The sequence below is a fragment of the Bufo bufo genome, chromosome 2 (assembly GCF_905171765.1).
Source record: "Bufo bufo chromosome 2, aBufBuf1.1, whole genome shotgun sequence".
NCBI lineage: Eukaryota > Metazoa > Chordata > Amphibia > Anura > Bufonidae > Bufo > Bufo bufo.
Genome location: NC_053390.1, coordinates 787,290,805 through 787,306,439, shown reverse-complemented (window position 1 = coordinate 787,306,439; position 15,635 = coordinate 787,290,805). Strand labels below are relative to the sequence as shown.

General features: G+C 46.6%; 2 protein-coding genes across 5 annotated transcripts in view; one reads left to right on the top strand and one right to left on the bottom strand.

The window, feature by feature from the left end:
• Positions 1 to 15,635, bottom strand: part of ZFYVE28 (zinc finger FYVE-type containing 28) — a 174,282-nt gene that overhangs the window by 153,635 nt on the left and 5,012 nt on the right. The gene's annotated exons all lie outside the window — the stretch shown is intronic.
• Positions 5,391 to 15,635, top strand: part of CFAP99 (cilia and flagella associated protein 99) — a 113,966-nt gene continuing 103,721 nt past the window's right edge. The window contains exon 1 of the mRNA XM_040419213.1: positions 5,391 to 5,423. The gene's annotated coding sequence lies outside the window, so the exon portion shown is untranslated. The remainder of the gene's footprint in view (positions 5,424 to 15,635) is intronic.

The window sequence follows — 15,635 nt, the reverse complement described above, 5'->3', positions numbered from 1 at the left end:
AATGGGGTCACTTGTGGGGTAGTTATACTGCCCTGGCATTCTAGGGGCCCAAATGTGTGGTAAGGAGTTTGAAATCAAATTCTGTAAAAATTGACCTGTGAAATCCGAAAGGTGCTCTTTGGAATATGGGCCCCTTTGCCCACCTAGGCTGCAAAAAAGTGTCACACATCTGGTATCTCCGTATTCAGTAGAAGTTGGGGAATGTGTTTTGGGGTGTCTTTTTACATATACCCATGCTGGGTGAGAGAAATATCTTGGTCAAATGCCAACTTTGTATAAAAAAATGGGAAAAGTTGTCTTTTGCCAAGATATTTCTCTCACCCAGCAGGGGTATATGTAAAATGACACCCCAAAACACATTCCCCACCTTCTCCTGAGTACGGAGATACCAGATGTGTGACACTTTTTTGCAGCCTAGGTGGGCAAAGGGGCCCATATTCCAAAGAGCACCTTTCGGATTTCACAGGTCATTTATTACAGAATTTGATTTCAAACTCCTTACCACACATTTGGGCCACTAGAATGCCAGGGCAGTATAACTACCCCACAAGTGACCCCATTTTGGAAAGAAGACACCCCAAGGTATTCGCTGATGGACATAGTGAGTTCATGGAAGTTTTTATTTTTTGTCACAAGTTAGTGGAATATGAGACTTTGTATAAAAAAAAAAAAAAAAAAAAAAAAATCAGCATTTTCCACTAACTTGTGACAAAAAATAAAAAATTCTAGGAACTCGCCATGCCCCTCACGGAATACCTTGGGGTGTCTTCTTTCCAAAATGGGGTCACTTGTGGGGTAGTTATACTGCCCTGGCATTTTCCAGGGGCCCTAATGTGTGGTAAGTAGGTAAATGACCTGTGAAATCCTAAAGGTGCTCTTTGGAATATGGGCCCCTTTGCCCACCTAGGCTGCAAAAAAGTGTCACACATGTGGTATCGCCGTATTCAGGAGAAGTTGGGGAATGTGTTTTGGGGTGTCATTTTACATATACCCTTGCTGGGTGAGAGAAATATCTTGGCAAAAGACAACTTTTCCCATTTTTTTATACAAAGTTGGCATTTGACCAAGATATTTCTCTCACCCAGCATGGGTATATGTAAAATGACACCCCAAAACACATTCCCCAACTTCTCCTGAGTACGGCGATACCAGATGTGTGACACTTTTTTGCAGCCTAGATGCGCAAAGGTGCCCAAATTCCTTTTAGGAGGGCATTTTTAGACATTTGGATACCAGACTTCTTCTCACGCTTTGGGGCCCCTAGAATGCCAGGGCAGTATAAATACCCCACATGTGACCCCATTTTGGAAAGAAGACACCCCAAGGTATTCAATGAGGGGCATGGCGAGTTCATAGAAAAAAAAAATTTTTGGCACAAGTTAGCGGAAATTGATATTTTTAATTTTTTTCTCACAAAGTCTCCCGTTCCGCTAACTTGGGACAAAAATTTCAATCTTTCATGGACTCAATATGCCCCTCACGGAATACCTGGGGGTGTCTTCTTTCCGAAATGGGGTCACATGTGGGGTATTTATACTGCCCTGGCATTCTAGGGGCCCTAAAGCGTGAGAAGAAGTCTGGAATATAAATGTCTAAAAAATTTTACGCATTTGGATTCCGTGAGGGGTATGATGAGTTCATGTGAGATTTTATTTTTTGACACAAGTTAGTGGAATATGAGACTTTGTAAGAAAAAAAAAAAATAATTCCGCTAACTTGGGCCAAAAAAATGTCTGAATGGAGCCTTACAGAGGGGTGATCAATGACAGGGGGGTGATCAATGACAGGGGGGGTGATCAATGACAGGGGGGGTGATCAATGACAGGGGGGGTGATCAATGACAGGGGGGGTGATCAATGACAGGGGGGTGATCAATGACAGGGGGGGTGATCAATGACAGGGGGGGTGATCAATGACAGGGGGGGTGATCAATGACAGGGGGGGTGATCAATGACAGGGGGGGTGATCAATGACAGGGGGGTGATCAGGGAGTCTATATGGGGTGATCACCACAGTCATTGATCATGCCCCTGTAAGGCTTCATTCAGACGTCCGGATGCGTTTTGCGGATCCGATCCATCTATCAGTGGATCCGTAAAAATCATGCGGACGTCTGAATGGAGCTTTACAGGGGTGTAATCAATGACAGGGGGGTGATCAGGGAGTCTATATGGGGTGATCACCACAGTCATTGATCACGCCCCTGTAAGGCTTCATTCAGACGTCCGGATGCGTTTTGCGGATCGGATCCATCTATTAGTGCATCCGTAAAAATCATGCGGACATCTGAATGGAGCTTTACAGGGGGGTGATCAGGGAGTCTATATGGGGTGATCACCACAGTCATTGATCATGCCCCTGTAAGGCTTCATTCAGACGTCCGGATGCGTTTTGCGGATCGGATCCATCTATCAGTGCATCCGTAAAAATCATGCGGACATCTGAATGGAGCTTTACAGGGGGTTGATCAATGACAGGGGTGTAATCAATGACAGGGGTGATAACCACAGTCATTGATCACGCCCCTGTAAGGCTTCATTCAGACGTCCGGATGCGTTTTGCGGATCCGATCCATCTATCAGTGCATCCGTAAAAATCATGCGGACATCTGAATGGAGCTTTACAGGGGGTTGATCAATGACAGGGGTGTAATCAATGACAGGGGGGTGATCAGGGAGTCTATATGGGGTGATAACCACAGTCATTGATCACGCCCCTGTAAGGCTTCATTCAGACGTCCGGATGCGTTTTGCGGATCGGATCCATCTATCAGTGCATCCGTAAAAATCATGCGGACATCTGAATGGAGCTTTACAGGGGGGTGATCAGGGAGTCTATATGGGGTGATCACCACAGTCATTGATCATGCCCCTGTAAGGCTTCATTCAGACGTCCGGATGCGTTTTGCGGATCCGATCCATCTATCAGTGCATCCGTAAAAATCATGCGGACGTCTGAATGGAGCTTTACAGGGGGGTGATCAATGACAGGGGTGTGATCAATGACAGGGGGGTGATCAGGGAGTCTATATGGGGTGATAACCACAGTCATTGATCACGCCCCTGTAAGGCTTCATTCAGACGTCCGGATGCGTTTTGCGGATCCGATCCATCTATCAGTGGATCCGTAAAAATCATGCGGACGTCTGAATGGAGCTTTACAGGGGGGAAATCAATGACAGGGGTGTAATCAATGACAGGGGGGTGATCAGGGAGTCTATATGGGGTGATAACCACAGTCATTGATCACGCCCCTGTAAGGCTTCATTCAGACGTCCGGATGCGTTTTGCGGATCCGATCCATCTATCAGTGGATCCGTAAAAATCATGCGGACGTCTGAATGGAGCTTTACAGGGGGTTGATCAATGACAGGGGGGTAATCAATGACAGGGGGGTGATCAGGGAGTCTATATGGGGTGATCAGGTGCTAATAAGGGGTTAATAAGTGACGGGGGGGGGTGTAGTGTAGTGTAGTGGTGCTTGGTGCTACTTTACTGAGCTACCTGTGTCCTCTGGTGGTCGATCCAAACAAAGGGGACCACCAGAGGACCAGGTAGCAGGTATATTAGACGCTGTTATCAAAACAGCGTCTAATATACCTGTTAGGGGTTAAAAAAATCACATCTCCAGCCTGCCAGCGAACGATCGCCGCTGGCAGGCTGGAGATCAACTCTCTTACCTTCCGTTCCTGTGAGCGCGCGCGCCTGTGTGCGCGCGTTCACAGGAAATCTCGCGTCTCGCGAGATGACGCACGGATGCGTCCAGGAGGAATGAATCAACCACCTTCCGGACGCATCCGTGCGTTAGGCGGTCGGGAGGTGGTTAAAGTAGTTGCCCCACAAAAAATTATTCTACATTTTTCAAACCAGCACCTGAAACTGAATTCTTTTGTAATTGCATATAATTAAAAATTTAGCATAGCCTCTGAGTTATTCAATAAAATGTATCTGTATAGCGCCACCTGCCGTTATTTTTTTTCTGATTTCTTTGTCCTGCTCACTGAGATGGCCGCACATGCTCAGTTTAATCCTTCAACTGCCTCCCGAGCTGTGATAGGGAGAGCTGAGACACGCCTCCCGAGCTGTGATAGGGAGAGCTGAGACACGCCTCCCGAGCTGCGATAGGGAGAGCTGAGACACGCCTCCCGAGCTGCGATAGGGAGAGCTGAGACACGCCTCCCGAGCTGCGATAGGGAGAGCTGAGACACGCCTCCTGAGCTGTGATAGGGAGAGCTGAGACACGCCTCCCGAGCTGCGATAGGGAGAGCTGAGACACGCCTCCCGAGCTGCGATAGGGAGAGCTGAGACACGCCTCCCGAGCTGCGATAGGGAGAGCTGAGACACGCCTCCCGAGCTGCGATAGGGAGAGCTGAGACACGCCTCCCGAGCTGCCGTAGAAAAGACACTCCCCTTGCTGTCAGCTTGATATAAATCTCGCAGAGCAATGAATGTGGAGATCTCTGGATCCATGTGAGGTACAGGGCTGGTTCTAGCTTTGTTAGAAAGAGATTGTCCTGTACTGTATGATGTCCGATTTTTATTTTTTTAAATCAGTCATGGGATAACCCCTTTAAAGGGGTTGTCTGGGTTCAGAGCTATACCCGGACATACCCATATTTTCACCCAGGCATTTCATGCTTCGATGCTCTCCCTTGCCCTCCGCTGGACTTCTATTACTTCATGTACGGAGTAGTATATTGATGCTAATTGAGCACTGTATGGTGGTATTTACTGAGCGCTATGTGCACGACTTCTTAGGAACTGCACACAGTATTAGCAATAGACGGGCTCTGGTGTAACGTACTAAGGATACAGGACCCCGTGCCCCTCCCTGCAGTAGATTAGATTTCTGGATAAGAGCAGACTTCAATGAAAAAAAAAAAAGAAAAAAAAAGGAGCCATCGCTGCCCGAGATATTTATGGCACCGCAGTGACTCGGAGATTTTATCAAGCGTATTCAACTGCTAGAGCCAAATACATATTGATTAAAGCACGCACCGAAAGAGGCGAGCGTGAAGGTAAAAGGTGAGCGGTGCAGGCAACGTCACGGCAAGCTCTGTGCAGATGCTCTGCAGGGCTCCTCATCAGGCGACGACACTTTATTATTCACTTCACAGTCACAGATCGTTTTTAACTCCCGGGAGAGATCGCGTTAATCTGTAATCTTCTTCTATCACGTTTTATGCTAAACTTCACAAGCCGCACCTAATGACCTTCACCCACTCAACTATTCACCTCAGTCACTTCTACGGCTGCGTAATGTCTTCCTGGACATGGATTTCCATAGAGTTGCACTATGTATTTTTATTTTGTTTTATATTCTGTCTCTCCTGTCGCTGACCTCTTCTCTGGCCTTCCGTCGCCTGTGGACACCCGATGCTCAGTGATAAAATCATCCCGCTGGGCTATGTGAGCCAGGCTCAGGTAACAGGATGCCTCCGTTTATTCGGGGTAGTTTCAGAATCCTTATTCGCTAGAATACTACCCAGCTATTAACTCTACTACACCTGCTCTTTTACATTACTCAGCCTCATCCACTGTACTCCACCCCACTGCATCAACTCTGCTACATCAACTTAGTCTCATCAGCTTTGCTACTCCAATCCGCTGCATCAACCTTGCTAATTTAACTCTGCTACATCATTTCCGCTGCAACAGCTCTGCCATTCAACTCAGCTACATCAACTCTGCAATACCAGTCTCCAATCCCCTGCTACAACTCGGCTACGTCTTTTTGCTTCACAGTTCTTCAGCTAACACTGCTATGCCAGCTCAGCTATTCCCGTCTGTTGTTCTACTACTGCATCGGGTATACCGCTCTCTACTTCTTTGGCTTTGTTTTTTTTCTACATCCGTCTCTCCATTCCGCAGCATCAGCACCGCCTATATATGAGGCTCTAGATCTACCAGGTGAGAATACAACATTCACCATCAAGACTTACGGTCCGTTTACACGGGGCGATATTACTGTCAGGTTCGGGCGTGGGAGGGAAACACCACACCGAACATAGGAGGGAATAAGGCCTGGAAACTAGGGAAAGGAGATGGACACCTCCTAGTAAAACCCTAATCAAAGTCCTGACTAACTAACTACCAGTATAAACAGACCCCAGAGGTAGGTGAGTTTATACACAGGAATACCTAATGTCCTAACTCACTCTGGTACTAATGTCAGGACTGAGACAACCTGGTCCTCCAAAAGGAAGGGCGAACAGGAGTCTCCCTCAGGCCTTAATACAAATTACAGGGAAATGCAACACACAAAATAACCCAAATAAAATACAAAAGGGAAAGAAAACACTTAACTTCAAGTGGCTATGGTAGCACCAGGAACTCAGCCGAGATCCACACATCAGCTATCCACAACTCCAACAGAAGCTATAAACCGCACAGCATAGTGGGAGAAACAACTATAAATACACTGCGTGCAGAATTATTAGGCAAATGAGTATTTTGACCACATCATCCTCTTTATGCATGTTGTCTTACTCCAAGCTGTATAGGCTCGAAAGCCTACTACCAATTAAGCATATTAGGTGATGTGCATCTCTGTAATGAGAAGGGGTGTGGTCTAATGACATCAACACCCTATATCAGGTGTGCATAATTATTAGGCAACTTCCTTTCCTTTGGCAAAATGGGTCAAAAGAAGGACTTGACAGGCTCAGAAAAGTCAAAAATAGTGAGATATCTTGCAGAGGGATGCAGCACTCTTAAAATTGCAAAGCTTCTGAAGCGTGATCATCGAACAATCAAGCGTTTCATTCAAAATAGTCAACAGGGTCGCAAGAAGCGTGTGGAAAAACCAAGGCGCAAAATAACTGCCCATGAACTGAGAAAAGTCAAGCGTGCAGCTGCCAAGATGCCACTTGCCACCAGTTTGGCCATATTTCAGAGCTGCAACATCACTGGAGTGCCCAAAAGCACAAGGTGTGCAATACTCAGAGACATGGCCAAGGTAAGAAAGGCTGAAAGACGACCACCACTGAACAAGACACACAAGCTGAAACGTCAAGACTGATTTTTCTAAGGTTTTATGGACTGATGAAATGAGAGTGAGTCTTGATGGGCCAGATGGATGGGCCCGTGGCTGGATTGGTAAAGGGCAGAGAGCTCCAGTCCGACTCAGACACCAGCAAGGTGGAGGTGGAGTACTGGTTTGGGCTGGTATCATCAAAGATGAGCTTGTGGGGCCTTTTCGGGTTGAACATGGAGTCAAGCTCAACTCCCAGTCCTACTGCCAGTTTCTGGAAGACACCTTCTTCAAGCAGTGGTACAGGAAGAAGTCTGCATCCTTCAAGAAAAACATGATTTTCATGCAGGACAATGCTCCATCACACGCGTCCAAGTACTCCACAGCGTGGCTGGCAAGAAAGGGTATAAAAGAAAAAAATCTAATGACATGGCCTCCTTGTTCACCTGATCTGAACCCCATTGAGAACCTGTGGTCCATCATCAAATGTGAGATTTACAAGGAGGGAAAACAGTACACCTCTCTGAACAGTGTCTGGGAGGCTGTGGTTGCTGCTGCACGCAATGTTGATGGTGAACAGATCAAAACACTGACAGAATCCATGGATGGCAGGCTTTTGAGTGTCCTTGCAAAGAAAGGTGGCTATATTGGTCACTGATTTGTTTTTGTTTTGTTTTTGAATGTCAGAAATGTATATTTGTGAATGTTGAGATGTTATATTGGTTTCACTGGTAAAAATAAATAATTAAAATGGGTATATATTTGTTTTTTGTTAAGTTGCCTAATAATTATGCACAGTAATAGTCACCTGCACACACAGATATCCCCCTAAAATAGCTAAAACTAAAAACAAACTAAAAACTACTTCCAAAAATATTCAGCTTTGATATTAATGAGTTTTTTGGGTTCATTGAGAACATGGTTGTTGTTCAATAATAAAATTAATCCTCAAAAATACAACTTGCCTAATAATTCTGCACTCCCTGTAGAGAAGGTTAAATGACCTGAGGAAAGAAGATGTGGCAAGCACCAGAAACAACACAGATCTAAACAGAAAACATGTCAGATCAAACCACGTGTTGCCAGTCTCACCGATCTCCTGCCACCTGTCACGGGAACGTCTGTGAAATCAATGGAGGAGCAGGAGCACGCATGCCCAACCGACAGCTCCGTTCATTTCAGGGGGGCTTCAGAGGGTACGGGGCTCCCGTTCTCATTATCTCATAGTTATCCCCTATCCTGTTGAGAACATAATTTAACCGGAATACCCCTTTAAATGGGGGTTATGTAGTACCACATTTATCCTATAGTGGCCACTGCAGGGAATAAGTGTAGTCATCTGCAGCTTCCCTGAGCCAATCAGCTGATTGCCTTTTGAATTTGATTTATTGGAGAGGGTCCACACACACAGCCACGTCTTCACCCTCGGTGGTCCATTTTGCAGGTTCAGGAAAGTCAATTGGTGGGAATTTTTTTAGGGTTATGGGAAAGTAAGGTTTTCTGCATTTTTTTACAGATGGCGGCAGATTGCATAGACTTGCTGATGCTTCTGACATGTGCAATGCAACAGAGGTCTTGTACAAAGCACCGCTGCAAACTCACGGTGCGCTTAGAGAACGTTCACCTGGTAAAAGCAGGTCTGAATGCCGGACCAGGCTCCATTGCAGACACGTAGTATACCGGGGCGAGGTACGTTACGAGAGGACTATAAAGCACATTATGATCTCTCACCAGCACCGACTTCAATACAACAGGAATTCTAGCCTTTCCACAAAGATCATGATTGATGCCGGCGTCACAGACCCAGCTGCACGTTTTCCATGATGAGCAACACATTCCAGTCCTGCCCAGCAAACCCTATTCACCTTTCCGCTTGTTATCATTGTCTTCCTGCAACCACTTGAAAAACATGTTCTACAAAATACCACATCGATTCTATCGTGTGTCCATATCTATACAGGAGCAGAGGTTCTTCAAATATGCCAAAAATAGCAAAAATAAAATAAAAAATAAAAATACTAAGAAGAATAAAAAGAATAAGAATATAAAAGAATTAAAAAAAAAAATAAAAAAAAATAGGAAAACTTTACATCAGATATGGGGTCACTTATATTAATTCTAGTGACTCCCATATACCTGATCCATCCCCCCCAAAATATGTAGTCAGGATTGTCATCCAATCACTCCAAAGTCAATGAGGGTCATTCACTAACAACGTCATATTTGGATGGGATTTTTTGCTTCTTTTACGGAGCAGTTGTATGCGCCTCATTATAAATGAGATCTTTGGTAGTCCGTGCGCCTCCCAGAAAATCTATGCCAGCATAATTTGCCAGGGCTCGCCACTCCATACCAGGCATGCTCAACCTGCGGCCCTCCAGCTGTTGCAAAACTACAACTCCCAGCATGCCCGAACAGCCTACAGCAGGGCATTGTGGGAGTTGTAGTTTTACAACAGCTGGAGGCCCGCAGGTCGAGCATGCCTGCTCTATACATACTATGTGTCGAACGCAGCGTCAAAATGCCCGTGTGACAGATATTGTTGCACAGGCATTTAAAAAAAAATATAAAGTCACAAAACAGTGGTAGAGTGACAATTTTACGCCAAAAGAAGCGTTAAACTAAGCAAATGACCCCCAATGTGTTTGGCCAAGTTTCGTCGAGTCATACTAATAAGGCAGGGGTGACAATTGTGTATTGCAGGCATCAATCATACCCCAAAAATAAGGGACGTTACTCAACTTAACACTTACCCTCTGTCTACGGCATGGGGTGAGTTTTTGATTTTGAACACTGGAACCCCCCAGCAATTATGAGGACAGTGCCCCATGTATATGGATCGGTAGTGCACATGCAAAGCTACCGCTCCATTCACTTCTACGAGATTGCAGCAGATCGCCGTTCCCGCAGAAGTGAATAGAGCTTGTGGATCCCCATTTTCCTGATCACTGGGGGTCCCAAGGGACAGACCACCAGCACGCAGAAGTCAAAAGGGTGGTGCCCAGATAATCCTTTTCCCTGTCCCAGAGTAAGACCTAGATTTTCGTAATGAGAAAGCCTCTGGCTGCTCCATGATGGAAATCATACTGGCCTTTCTGCTGTGAGAAGGAAGGAAGGGCTGCTTCATTCAGTCTGGACACAGAGCTGTACACAGGAGCCTGGAAAATACGTATCCTAAGGCCCCTCTCACACGGGCGAGTTTACCCGCGCGGATGCAATGCGTGAGTTGAACGCATTGCACCCGCACTGAATCCGGACCCATTCATTTTTATGGGGCTGTGCACATGAGCGGTGATTTTCACGCATCACTTGTGCGTTGCGTGAAAATCGCAGCAAGCTCTATATTCTGTGTTTTTCACGCAACGCAGGCCTCATAGAAGTGAATGGGGCCGTGTGAAAATCGCAAGCATCGGCAAGCAAGTGCGGATGCGGTGCGATTTTCACGCATGGTTGCTAAGAGACGATCGGGCTGGGGATCCGATCTTTATTATTGTCCCTTATAACATGGTTATAAGGGAAAATAATAGCATTCTGAACACAGAATGCATAGTAAAACAGCGCTGGAGGGGTTAAAAAAAAATAAAAAAATTAACTCACCGAGTCCACTTGATCGCATAGTTGCGGATCTCTGTCTTCTTCTGTAATGTTGAGCTGCCGGCTAAGGACCTGTGGTGACGTCACATCACATGATCCAATCACATGGTCCCTCACCATGTGATTGGACCATGTGATGAGCACAGTGACGTCATCAAAGGTCCTAATCCTGTGCACAGCAAAGAAGAAGACAGAAGAGATGCCGGCCGCGCGATCAAGTGAATTAAGGCGAGTTAAATTTTTTATTTTATTTATTTATTTTTTTAACCCCTCCAGCCCTATTGTACTATGCATTGTTATTGTTATAAGGGAAAATAATACAATCTACAGAGTACCTAACCCAAACCCGCCGATTTTTCTCATGCGCGTGCAAAACACATTACAATGTTTTGCACTCGCGCGGAAAAATCGTGCATGTTCCCGCAACGCACCCGCACCTTTTCCCGCAACGCCCGTGTGAAACCAGCCTAAGGCCTCATGCACATGATCGCAGGTATTTTGCAGTCTGCAAATTGCGGATGCACAAAATACAGATACTGTCCGTGTTGCATCTGCAGTTTTGCGGACCCAATGACTTCAATGAGTTTGTGGTCCGCATTTTGTGGCCAAGTATAGGACATGTTCTATCTTTTTGCGGAACGGACATACCAACGGGGAATGCACACAGATCCATATGTCTGTAGGCCTAACAATTATGCACTGCTGTTTCGATAGACGTCCCCCATATTTTACTGACTTTTTGTATTCCCAAGGTCAGGGCACGTTCGCGCGCCTATCAGAAAAGGCACGAACCAGTAAACAGCGCTAAGATTCTCTATAGCTACTGATTCATTACAATGCAGGACTGAGAGAAGGGACAGCTTTTAGCGCACTCAGCAATAAGGGAGATTCGCTCACTTAATTTTAATGGTTTTACCAACAATTTTGCTGCGCAGTAAGAGTAATTTCCAGAGCGGTCTACGATTATGAACCTGACTGCGAACTGCAGACTGGCGAATCCTCAATGGGACATCCTGTATTAACTCCATCCTCTAAAGTCACAATATCCCACCCAACCGATCCAGAGAATGAAGTGGCTGCACCGCTAATTGGTGCTGCCTCCAAGTCACCATTTGTCCCTGTGCAGCAGCCCCGCCACCTGGCCGTGCAAGGAACTGCAGCACAACCTTATTCAAGTGAATGGACTTGGTTGCAGTTCCAGGGGACCAGGAGCGCTGCTCTGCAGGGAAAGCTTTGAAGGGGATGTAGCTCTAAATAAGCACAAGTATTAGGATCGACCTGACCCCACCAAATCACAGAACGATGGCATGTCCTAGACATGTGGGTGTCCCCTCTGGTGGACTTGACCTGACCATATATTGCCTGGTGGTTCATAATCAGCACCCTGGTTGGTGGCATCTTTTAGGTGATATGAAGCTCTTTGGCGAGGCACTTAGTCCTGCTGTAAGTACCCATTAGAGTCTCAGCGTGTGTCCAAGATGTAGGAACCTGGCTATCAAGACAAGTAGCCTGAGCTGTTCTACAGCATCCTATCTGAGGTCAATGAAGAGGGTTGACCAAAGTCCAGTGCTTCTCAACAGTCCCAAAGCCAAGGACTGAGTAACTGTGAATGCTGAGGAGGTGTGTATGCATTATACTGCAGCTCTGCTTTTCAGACTGGCTGCCATGTACATGCATAAGCCCACCATTAACTGTAAGGAAGCCGGTGATTTCCTATCTGCCCCGCCCACTCTAATAACCCAGCGTCCAAGGATAACTCATAGTAAACTACAGCTCATTAGTGGCCCGATCTGCGCACAGTGTCACACACCTGCATCCCAAGCCACCCATCTCCTCCACGGTCACTGATCTCTATGACGTCAGACTGCATTGTTCACATTCCTCGTGGCCAGTTACAAATTAATAAAGGAGGAAGTTACTCTAAAGAACCGTCAGCGTCCCGTCCCCAATGCATCCCAAGTGCAGCCTCGTATCCATATTGGTTTACATTTCCCGGCAGGTATGGCCGCAATATTTATCAATGCAAGACCCCAGATATAGGGCAGACTGTACAATAGGCCCATCCATCACTAGACTGAAATGCCTTGTACCTCGAAGAGCTCCGGCTGATCAAACATTACGGGACTTCTCAACGGTGTTGCAAAAGGGTCAGCGAAGAAGCAGGCCTTGTGTAGATATGCATCAAAAGAGTCTTACTAGATGGTTTTGTCCAATAACTTCCCCAAAACCATGTCAAGCATAAAGGGGTTGTTCAGTCCCGTCCCCCCCCCCCCCCCCCCCCCCAAGCATGGCCGGACCGGTGGTGGGATTTGTAGTTGTCTGATGCCCACCGCTGAGTTACGCTCCATCACCCCCCTTTCTGGCGATGCAGGTCAACATCCAGTTTAACGCAGGTTACGTGGTGGCTTCTGCCATCCATCGTTACTGGGTCACGTGACACCTCACTGTTGTGGCCAGTCATTGGCTGCGAGGGGGCCATGTGACCTGCGTCAAACCAGATGTTGGCGAGGAGAGACTAAAGACCTATGGCTGTGACGGCTAACCTCCGGCACTCCAGCTGTGGTAAAACTACGACTCCCAAGATGTACACTCACTGGCTGTTCTCTATAGAAACGAATGGAGCATGCTGGGAGTCGTAGTGTCACCACAGCCGGAGGTTAGCCGTCATTGTCCTATGGTGTCCGAGAAGGAGCAATGGAGATGAAACCCAGCGGCGGGGATCAGGTAACTAGGATTCTCACTATGGGTGGTTTGCAGCGTCATCCATTGTATAGTTTCCAAAGCTGGCGATTGCCCTAAAAAGATGACTGGTGGGGGGGACGGGGACGCTGAAAAACGGAAATACCAAAACTGAAGGAATACGGAGTACCTTCCGTTTTTTTTTTTTGCGGATCCATTGAAATGAATGGACGTGTGCAAGAGGCCTAAGGGCTTGTTCACACAAACGTATGTGTTGCGTTCCGTGCATTGGGCACCGCAATTTGCGGTCCCCAATTATTATTATTATCATTTATTATTAAAGCGCCATTCATTCCATAGCGCTGTACATATGCACGGAGAACGTTCGTGCAGGCTCCGGGACGGATCCAGACCCATTTAACTTGAATGGGTCCGCATCCTTCCATTCCGCAAAAAGATAGAGCAAGTTCTATATTTTTCGCGGAATGAAAGTACGTAACGGAACCCCATGGAAGCATTCCTCAGTGCTTCCGTAGCGTTCCGTTCCGTGCTTCTGTTCTGCGCCGTTCCGCATCTCTGGATTTGCAGACCCATTGAAAGTGAATCGGTCCGCATCCGTTATGAGGAATTCACACGGAACGCTGTCCGTGTATTGCGGATCCGCAATACGGAAACGGAACACATACGTTCGTGTGTACAAGTCCTAAGGGAGAGACATCTCTATTATTATTATTCCACTATCCCTATCAAGGACACATGCATGCTCTGCCAGTATATGGAGCGGTTGGAAGGAATAGCGGTCAGTCAACCATTTAGCTGACAACTATGTAGGGTGAGAAATTCCTGCCGACAATCCCCACGGAAACTAGCGAGTCACAAGGGTGGGTTGCTTGATGTAGGGCGGCATCAATCAGCTAGTTTGGACGATATAACTAAGGGCGTTAAAAGCTACGTAGTCGCTCAGTTGGAGACCAAAAAGCTTGGCTTGTCCATAGGATGACCTAGTCATGATGTCCGCTTTACTTCTCCTAAGAGGGACTGAAGAGCCATAGATTGGGCTGCTGGGAAACGAGAATTCCTGCCCCTTCTTCCCATCAGCAGAATATACGGGCGCCTGCGTGGCATCCCGTATATCCAGCGGCTCCACACTGAAGCTTCACTTTACAAGAATGAGGAGGACCTGGCGTCTGAGATATTCCCTGGCACACAACGCGATGATCTCACCGGGAGTAGCAGGTCACTGCGGTATAATGTGACGGAGCGTAATAATAATACCTGATCTACATAAGTGGCTGAGTCAAGCTTCTGGTCATTGTGATCTTGGAGGCTGAACCACAAGTGCGGTATTACAGGCTATCCCGCCCCCGCCCTTCAATATCCTACATTGATATATAATATTTATAGCTATGACCAGGCCCTGTCCGTCATCCAGATCAGAAAATATAATAAATATATAACTATGGATGCTAGGTACAGGAGGTGATTCCTAATACTCGTGTCTCCATGGTAACAGACTACAAGAAAACCCCTGCGTAGTCTGATACTCCCTTCTGTCTGACCACAACTTCTGGCCAATATTTACCAATACGAGCGCATCCAGATTCTGGTGTAAAATGAGGCAAAATGTTGAACAGATTGGCAAAACCAGGGTTAGAGATAATATTGGCGCTTAGTGGAACTAGGGGGAGTGACTTAACGGAAAAGGGGAGTGGCTTCATGGGGTATAATAGGCAATATTTTGAGCGAAACTGCGCCACATTTCCGATGTAAAATAGGGTCTCAAACTAAGTATTATCGTAGTTCTACACAGCACTGCCGGACGAGGAGACTTTCTGGATTATCAGATGTATTACTTATAGGAATACTTATTTCTAGGTTTCAATAGGTCAGTGATGGTTAATCTCCGGCGGTGGTGAAACTACTACTCCCAGCAAGCATGCATTTCTAAGGAGTTATGAGAACGGCCATCCTGGGAGTTGTAGTTCTACCACAGCTGGAGTGCCGGAGGTTAGCCATCACTGCTATAGGTTCTATCAACCTAACGTTGTGTAGATTCCTACTACCGTCATATACGGCTGAGACTACCAGCAGGGGGCGACACCACACGGCATACAGAATACACAGGATACCGTGCGCTCCGTCACTACTGACCAACACCCGGGGGTCAGATTATCTAAAAGACTGCACACATTAACCCAGGGTAGACAGCCAAAGGCCACCTCCAGCCAGAAGCTGTCAGGGAATGCTGAGAGTTGTAGTTTTCACAGCAGCTGGAGAGCCACAGGTTACAAGCCAATCACTAGAGTCTGATGGGTGTCATCTCATTCAGTCTAATCGGGCTGTGAAAGCGGACGGATTAGTGAATATTCTGGATTATTGGCCAATTATAT